General features: G+C 36.3%; 1 long non-coding RNA gene across 1 annotated transcript; it reads left to right on the forward strand.

Moving 5' to 3' along the window:
• Window positions 1-4,358: 4,358 nt before the first annotated feature.
• On the forward strand, window positions 4,359-9,489 carry LOC140136101 (uncharacterized). Its single transcript, XR_011856617.1, has 2 exons — window positions 4,359-6,599; window positions 6,647-9,489. It is a non-coding gene; the product is annotated as an uncharacterized lncRNA (long non-coding RNA).
• The last annotated feature ends 715 nt before the right edge of the window (window positions 9,490-10,204 follow it).

A 10,204-nucleotide genomic window follows, 5' to 3' on the forward strand; every position in this document is an offset into this window, starting at 1 on the left:
TCTGAAGAATGTGTCATTATTATTATTATGTCAAACTTTTCAACATTTCATTATTACGTTTCTGGCAGGGAGGGAGGGGGTCGGCTGAGAAACGAAACTAGTTACGTTTATAGGACATCATCGATCTTTTGGTTTGTTCCCTTACCATGCTTGCCTTCACTCGCTCATCTGGTATCTCCAAGTATGTGTCGTAGAAATGTGTGTATCATCATAGCACTGAATTGGATGAGGAGAGGCTGGAAGACTGCATTGTTACACCTACCGTGATGAAGTATTAATGTGTATTCACCAGTGAGGTAGAATCAAAGAGTACCGACTCAGCTATGTTTGGTTGTCCCTAATGGAGTCAACTTATTGTACCTCCGGATTCATTATGTGCCCAGCAAGCTTAATTCAAAGTGTGTGGCAAAAACATGCACAAAGCACTGCATACATAAACCATTGAAATGCTCACGCTAAAAGATGCAAATTATTGTCTGAATATGGCTTCTTGCCGACAAATGCCGGAGGTACATTATCTATGAGCAGCAAACCAAGATGGCGGATTTGCCTCAGCATTACGCATGGTGCAATTTTGAGTTGGTAGTCTTTGGGTATAATATCTTTGGTATTCACAAAGCATTTGCAGGTACAAATGCAGAGAAAGAAATAGGAAATGTGTGGATGTTCTTGATACTATATACAGCAGATGATAAAACCCATATGATATTATCCCGTGAAGCTATACTAGATAATTTGTTACAAGAATAATGGGCGTAGTGGCATGGCAAAGCACTCAACAGGAATACAGCCCCATATGCACTTGATCACAATGTATGCATGTTTGATACTATAGACAGCAGTAGTTGTTATTCCTGTTCTACACTCGATTTAGGGATTCAATCATGTTTCACTATTGTTCATCACTGTTTAACAACGATGTGTCTGTGTGGTTTAATTCACGAGGGTAGCTCACAGATGCGCCGGACACGAGTTGTTAATGAACAATGGGGAAACATGATTGAAATACCTAGCTAAAACAATCTATTTCACATGATTATTTCATGAGGAAAGTAAGTTAAACACTGCCAAAAAGATTTCTCTGATTTCTCTGTTGATATATCAGCAATAAAACTACAAAATAAAATGTCAATGTCTAGCCACTACCTCCAAAATACTGAATCAATTTGTAAGCATGTAATGTATATATGTGACACGATCTGGTCCATGGGGGCCAAAGGCAGCAAATTTGAAACTGAGATAAAAGTAAAAATATGGAGTAAAAACAATAAAATACATAAGAAAATAGACATCAGAAATCCGACGCGAGTCCGCGAATTGATTCGTGCAAAGATTCTCGTAAAACATTAACCGGGTGAATCCATATGGATTCGTGTAGTGCATTGGCAGTTTACAGAAAGAATAAAATATGTACCAAGTTTGAGCCTGTTGATTCAAAAGTTATGAAGTTTTTTGATGTCTATTTTCTTATGTATTTTATTGTTTTTACTCCATATTTTTACTTTTAAACAACCGAACCCCCAAAATGGCGAATTATGGTATAATTTACTTAAATCATTAATAATTTGTACAATAATACTGATTTGAGAGGGTGTTTTAAAAGCAAAAACAGCCATCGGTTGCAGGCTGATCTTTTGTTCGCCAGAGTCGCCATCTTGGAAGACTAAATCAGACTGTATGAGGGCAGTATTTTTTTCAATCATTGTGCAGCGGGAGCGGGATGTAGATTTGCACGAATCAAGGATTCTCACAAAATTCTCTTGCGAGAATCCAAGTGGATTCGCCCGCACTGCCACAGATTTCCAGGGCTGAATCAAATATGCTAGACCTTTGGTGTTTTCAGTCAATGATAGCCTATTGTAAGCATAATGTAATAATTACAGTAACTCAATTTTCAAAAATGCCTCCTTTGGCCCTCATGAACCAGATCGTGTCACATGCACACAGGTTCCAGGCATGAACAATTGTACTTGTATACGCTACTATAAAAGTGTGGAGTCGTCACAGATTAACAGCAAAGGTATAGGAATAATTGTTGAATACACTTTTGAGACTGTGTTGATGGATTCAGGTTTATTCCAAGAAATAAATAAACAATAAAATGTGTGTCAAGTCAGGGGAACATACTTTTACCTTGGCACATATTGAACTTATTTGAACTTGAAATGCTATTTATATGTTCAACACCTTGGACAAAACAAGGTTGACATAGCACAGAACTTTGAAAATGTGAGGTTAATCCCATGATTGGCCAAAATGAATGTCGTGTCCAATTTTGAACCAATCAAGGAGATCATTAATAAGATCATCTGCAAATGCAAGTTTGGCCATAAATAGAAGCCCAGTCATAATTAGCAAGGGGTTATGTGTATTCATGTATTTGATGGAATGATAAAATGTATTATGTATGTAATGACTGCTTATGACTCACGAGCCAAGGAATTCTGCTCTTATGCATTTCTTAAAAGCAAACACTTCCATTGGGCTATTTCAGTTGAACTCCATACACATCCTATGGAGGACATAACCTTAACCTTCCACACAGGGAGTATGAATTTCAAATGGGGTTACCTGAATGAGTGACTCCATTTGAAATCTACACCCCATGTGTGGGAGATTAAGGTTATGTCTTCCACAGGGCACAGTGACGACGCCTGGGAAATAATTATTTTGTACAGGCAAGGAAACTAAATCAATATGCGGGAGGGGGATCAATACACCTGTAACTGCTATGCACAATTTGATTTTCAGACGATAAATCTTTGGATACCGGGGTAGAAAATGATGAATATCTCCCATAATTTTTTGTTTCTAAAGAAGCCAATTTCAAGGCTTGCACTTGAATATACGTGTTGAAAGAATATGATAGTCGCTAGCTTGCGTTTAAAAGCAGGTGACGTACCATGCTCACTGACATCTACAGAGGTCAGTCACCAGGCTATTGTCAATAGGCTTAGTCAGATGTCCTTTGGCCCATTATGTGTCTCAAAACTATTAAACAGGTCAGAACAAAATGGTCATGCGTGACTGTGGATTCGATCTACCATCATGGCGATTTCTGCCATGAAGATATCGGGGCGATGACACTGTGCAGGCATGTATAGATTTCAAGTGGAATAGCCCATATTGAAAAGTCATTCCTTATAACCTTACACCTTCCTATATATGAACGAAATAATGTGTTGTAATTAACTTAAATTATTATTACTTGTATTCTGTAGCACCGAGTTTTCAGTTTTGTGTGCTTAGGGAAACAAACCAAAAAGTTGATGAAGTCTGATATAGCGATATAGTTCCTTACAAAGCTGCCGTGCTCCTCACTCCTTCCTCATCTTGATTAAAACCAGAAGTAGTTCAAAATCGCCATGATATTTTGTTTAGTATACGAGAAAATAAGAAATGTTATTTAAAAAAAGATTCACCCCACTCCTCAAATGAAACTGGTTGTATTCATAGTGCTTCATCAATATTTTGGTTTAGTTCCTAAACATGGATGGGTCGTCTGCTTGCCAAGTAATAGCATAGTATAGGCCACATACTACTACAGACTATTTATCAACAGTCAAAGTCCCCGTGCATTGTATGCTGCAAATTCCTGCATATTCATGAGGGCAGTTTGTTCGATCGTGACATGTCCAACAATCACAGCAGCGTTGCGCAAATGTAATTTTATGGAACAATCGGCCCTCATCATTATCGGGTGATGCTGAGACTTTGACTGTTTGTCCATGGTATAGGCCTACTTTATCATCAGTAAGATGGTTAATCTAATGACAAATTTGAAAAAAGTCTAATATATTGACTTCTATCCATTATCACCTTACTACTATAGTCCTTGATTGGTGGTTCAAGTTTAAAATGAGCCCAGCACCTTGATTAATGCCAAAAGCACTAGGAGGTCACCAAAGAGATTAGACTTACAGAGTCCAGACTCCGTCATGTCATTGTGTCACTCATGGAAGGCAGAATGTGTACCTCCGGCTAATTTCACTATGCATCCTTAACTAAACTTTGATTGGAAGTTAGTGCTTGTTTGTATTCTGTGCATGTATGTGTTACATTGTTCCATGTATGTGATGCATTGTTCCGATAGCATGTACTAATATGCTGGTTTCATACTACCATGCCGTTGAGCTGTGTGGCGCACACGCATTGCAGACAAATGGATACAGTCAAGGCTTGTTATTTGTTGATACCTCATGTCACTTGCTGCAGCAGCAAGCGGCAGGAAAGTCTGACAGGGGCATTAGTACTACATACACTAATCTTTATAACACTCAAGCTTATAGACGTAACTTATCATTCAATTTTGGGTGCTTGCCAATAAATGCTGGAAGTACAGTATTTTGTGTCCAAATTTACATGACAGTGTTACGCATGGGGCAATTCTGAGCCTGGACTCTGTAAGTTCATATCTCCTTGGTTTGGACAGGAGACATTCCAAATGTTCATTCTTGAGGTAACGTCCATATCTATTTATTTAGATCCTTTTATACTATAAGCTTTAAATATACATACAAGTTGTATGTATTGCTGATTTTATACCGAAATTGTATAAGAAGTACTTGAAAATCCATGTTTCCTGTTTTAATTGTTTTGTTTTTTTGTGCACATTCCAGTACCTGTCCTCTAAATATGAATTCCAACACACCACTACAGCTAGCATAGTATTCATTTGAAGTAACCATTTATAAAACCAAATATTTAATTTGGTTTCTATTTGATTTATTGTATCTCTTTGATTGTATAGGTAGGGCCATAAATAGAATCAATTGTTAATTTAGAGTTGTGTTTTTCTGCTGACAGTGTCGTCAAAAACCTTTCTCAAAGTATTGATGATGTTAATGATCCATCTTCTTGGAACAAGACTCTTGACTGGATGTTTCAGTTTTACCGGAAGTGTTACTCCTGCCTCCAATGTTGGTCTTGAGTAAAGGATCAAGATCCCTGGTCAAGATGTGACTTTGATAGAATGTCCCCTCATCTCTGTTCCATTCCAAGCAGATGGATCAATAATATCATCAACACTGTTAGTTATTTGGTCTTGACAAATGAACTCTAAATCTAGTTGATTAATTTACAGATCTGATAAACCTCTTCAATCACAGAATCAATTGTTTTTTGTTGCTTTAGTAATAATAAATACTATGTTATATTTATGATGAAAAATTTTGGGTAAATTATACATAACTAGCAATACCACAATGACGATTTGAAAAGTAATAGACTTAATCCTATAAATGATAACTTACAATGTGAGTGATTATGTGATTATAATGGTCTATGCTTACAAATACCTGTAATATTTGCATTGCCAGGATTAATATTGCCCTACAACTTAAGGGTACAGCTGATATACTGATTGTTTTGAGTTAATAGACAAAAACTGCACATACCGTATTGTCTGTCCGGGATTGGCGGCGCTCACAGAAATCAGGTGGAAAATGATATTTTCGTGGTAAATACAATAAATTTACACCCGTAAGTACATCATCAAGCAAGAATCTGGTTTAATACCTGCCCCAGACCATCTAGATAGAGGAGAGCTAATTGAAAAGTAATAATGAATCACTGCTCTATGAAGCATGTTATCTACATGTAATTATGGTTAAGGGTTTGGTTTGGGGTCTTGAAAAAAATTGCTAATTGCTGTGTTCCAGATATCATGAAGGTGTCTACTCCCAAGGTGAAAACTCAACTATGACAATAGTGTATATCAGTTGTGCCATTTTGTTGTGTTTATTTGCAGAATACCTCTTGGGGTTATGAATTTGTTAACTTAAGATTTGTTTTGATACCAGTGACTGTTTTTTCCATTTTGTTGTATTCACATTTTGTATCGCATATACCCATCAAAATTATTAAGCTCCAAATCAAATAAGCTTCTAATTTTATTGTATACACTTGTTGCAAGTGTCTTCTCTATAATATATTTGGTTCAAATGTTGCTTGATACACCCTCAATGGAAGATGTGACCTATAGTCTCCCACACAGGGGGTATAGATTTCAAATGGAGTCACCCATTCAGGTAACCCCATTTGACATTCACGCCCCATGTGTGGGAGATTAAGGTCATGTTTTACATAGTGTGTGTATGGATTTCAACTGGAATAGCCCAATGTGAAGCTGATCCTGTATTTTCAAAATTCATTATGAGAAAACCTGCCTTTGGACTAGCGTGTGTAAAGGACTTAACATTAGTTGGTGCTCCTCAGATTTGTTGTTGTTGTTATTTAAAGGTTTAGAGTTGTATTACAGAAGTATGTGGTAACTCTTGAATGATATGCAATAATTGACATAATGCTATATACGTACATTTATAATCTTGAAATATAGATATAATATCTTAATTAGGCTACTTCATATGTGAATGTACAAATGAAATAATAAATAAATAATAAATTTCGGTGTTTTATATAGCGCCTTTTCCGGATCTTAGAGGGATCAAAGCGCTGTAATTTCGCTGCCATGGTGAATCATCACAATCAGATCGCATCAACTAGGCTGGTTGCAGCGAACTTGGCGCAAACCTATCCGCACTTAGATTGTAACATCCACCAATTCTATGCAGCTCCCCAAATTCCATTGGGTGAAGGAAGTTTTTGATAGCCAAACAACTAATCACCGATTTTTTGAAATCAGGAGGAAACCGGAGATCCCGGAGAAAACCTGCGAGAGCGAGCATGGAATCGGGATAAACCAAGTGCACATGAGTCCTTGGGCCGCGCCGGGGCTTGAACCCGGGACCTCAGTGGTGCAAAGCGAGGGAATTACCGCTGCGCTAACTCGCCCTCCCTTGCTTGAAATGCTTGCAAAGCTTGCATAGATTTATAACACAGTGGACTGGATCAGCCTTGTGAAGGCTCTTTACTTTTCTGCACTGGGTAATTTAAGAGTTATGATACTTAGGCAATGATGTATAATTGCATAAACAAGAGTGCAAATTGATCATCTTGACTATCTGTGCCACTGTGGTTTGCTACATCCTCCAGATAATACTTGACTACCTAGATTTTGTGGTGGGTCTTTTGACCTGTTGCGAATTTCATAATCTGAAAATGGATGTTTTAAAAAAACATACATTATTGTTTCTTGTCCAAGTTTGCCACTTTTCAAGTTTAATGCAGGTTATTCTCATGAGATACAGACAGAGATTTGTGTTCAAGATTAAATACTAATGCTGGTTTCGTACTTTCTGGTGCTTATCGCTGAGTGGTGTGACACTTCATCATGTTGCTTGTACTTTTCTGCAAGTGGCGCTCAGCTGAGTGGCAGCTGTATGACTATGAAAGCTAATGTTGCTGCTTAGCACCGCCAAAAATCGTTTCCTGTTCTTATACATCAGAGCAGCACCGCTCCCGAGTTGACTTGACTCCTAGCAATCTGCCGCTTGGGCAAAGCGGTGGAGTAATCAATATATTGGCATGGCGCTGGTCACTGCTAGCTTTTCTGGTGCGACTGCACAGTGAAGCAAAATTGTTGTCAGAGCAGCAAAGCGGTAAGAAAGTATGAAACAAGCATAAGAACATCAGACTGATGTTCAGTACCACTTCAATCTATGGCAGCAATACTGTAGCCAACCAAAAAGTAGTCCAGATGATCATTTGTTGTGTTATTTTCTTACTTGAATGATTGGCAACATGAATACAAAAGATTGTATCCAAGTCTTCCATGTATAATTCAATACTGATGAAATCTTTATAAAGTTACTTGTTTACCTTCAACAGATTCAAGTTTAAGGTAAATCCATGTATGTAAGCCATGTACTTTTAAAAGTGCCTTTTATAGAAAATATCTTAACCCCCTGAGCACTACCTGCCGATCTAACATTCTCTCTGATTGGTCAATTACATGATATCTTCATTTTAACCATTTTAATCAGAATGGAGCTTTGCAAATAATTCACCCCAATTTTTTGTGTGGTGAAATTATTCTAACAATGTTGCTGATTGGTCCAATTGATAATGAAAACTTCTTTTGACCAATCGGCAGGTAGTTCTCATGGGGTTAATTCGGTGGCTGTGTGATTAATTCTTGTGCTATAAGCAACTATTGACAAGTAATTTCGTACAAATATTTCATGTAAAGTTAGCAAATACTGTTTTTTCAGTCAAAAAAGTAAGTTTTTCCACTGTTTTTTTACATTTCCACTACTAGGCCTTATGTAAGTTTAGGTGCCTGATATTTTTTCATTTATACTAAATATCAAATTATGTTAAACTGACTGTTTTTGTACCTGACTGGAATACGCAATTTTGTTTTTAATGTCTGAACTCAAAACATCGACAATGTTCTATAAACATCGCCAGCTTTGTTTCATTGCTAAGGCACCACATCCAATTTGGTCCTGTAGAACTATCAGTGACTCTTAACATCACTCCCTGGAGATGTAATAAATTTGAACAAGTATAATAATTAACAGTTGCATAGTAATATTGTTTTTCATTTAAAAATAAAAAAGAATGCACTGTACAAATGTTTTGGGTACGATAAAAGTCATCAGTACCTTTTCAGGCACCGATAGTGCTATAGGACCAAAAAAAGATGTGCCGCCTAACCCCTCCCCTGTAACAAATAGGAAGTGGGTCAAAATAACATGATTTTTAGGGGCATAGGAGAAACGTAATCAACATTTTTACAAGTGGCCATTTTTTATGTTAGCAGCTGGACCCCACGAAAAGCGTAAAAATAAATTAAGGACGGTTTAACCCAGGAATTTGTGTCAACTGATTTTTGAGTTTCCATTGTATTATCCATCAAGAAAATATCCTAATTGCATAAAATAATTATGACAGTTACCAATAAGAATGAAATAACAGAGACAACAGGACTAAGCAATTCAAGTTCAGGTAATTCCATTGGTAAAATGGGCTATTCTAGTTGGTATCTATTACACCCCCTATAGAAGACATGACCTTAAATCTTCCACACAGGAATGTCAATTTAAAATGGGATACCTAAATGGGAGTTTCTAATTGAAATGGAGATTAAGGTTATGTCTTCCATAGCAGGGTGTATGGGTGTCAACTGGAATAGCCCAAAATAGGATTTACTTTTATTTATCTTTTTATTATTTTAATAAAAGTTAACAATGAGAACAAAAGGTAATGTATGTAGCCTCTGACCTACATATATCTTTTGTATATATTTGTACAACACAAGAAGCAATACCATTATTTAAAGCATGGCCTATAGGATCATCTCAAGTTTGGTAGTGAAATTTTGTAGTTATTTCGGTAGTGAAGTTTTGTAGGTGCATTTTTTGCTGGTCACAGTATTGATTCATGCGTTAAGTTAATCATGCAGAGTTTACACGCTCAAGTACAAAAGTGATTTCTGCAAAAAAAGCATTGAAATTTCTACCAAACTTGAGGCGAACCAAGGAATAGTGGGTACAACACTGTTTCAAACCATTCAGTCAAAATTGAATTTATTGTAAAAATCACAAGGATTTATAAAGTTGCATTGAAGTCAACTTTACTTTGATACAGACTTGGATAAAAAAAAATAATAAAAACAATACCAAAGTAAAAATGCTGTACTTTGTATAGACAAATATGTATCTTGAAATATGTGCACTTTTTCCATGATTTGGAGAAACTCATATATTATTATGTGTGTGTATTGATATATTAAAATGAGCAAGTCTCCATTTAATGGTGACATGGCAATAAAACAATATTTATTTGTGATTTTTTTTTAAATTCAAAATGATATGGTATATTCAGAAAAAAAAATCACCATTGTGTAAGTACTTGTAATTCCAAGGTAAATGTTGCAATATCCCTGAGTCCTCCACCACTACCCTATCAAAAAAGATTTTTCTTGGGCAGGAGGTGGTGTTGGGAGGGATTGTATTTCAGTTTTCAACTTGTATATCATCTACATACATACATTTATGTACACAATACACATGTATTACATAAAATTGGGAAAGTAAAATTTGCTTTTTCCTTAAAGCCATAATGTGCGATCTTATAATATGAAATTGGTAAAAAATTTTCAAACCTGATTTTTTTTTGCATATTTGTAATATTTACACATGTGCCAACTTGCACCTAAAAGGAATTGGCCAAATTTGTTGTCTTTGTAGGACAACAGAGCAAAGTTCCACATATTATCATAATTTAAAAATTATGATAATATGTCCTCCCATAGAACTGCTTGTTAAATGGCCAAAATAACCAGTTCAATTTCTTTCAC

The sequence above is a fragment of the Amphiura filiformis genome, chromosome 1 (genome assembly GCF_039555335.1).
Source record: "Amphiura filiformis chromosome 1, Afil_fr2py, whole genome shotgun sequence".
In the NCBI taxonomy this organism is placed as follows: domain Eukaryota; kingdom Metazoa; phylum Echinodermata; class Ophiuroidea; order Amphilepidida; family Amphiuridae; genus Amphiura; species Amphiura filiformis.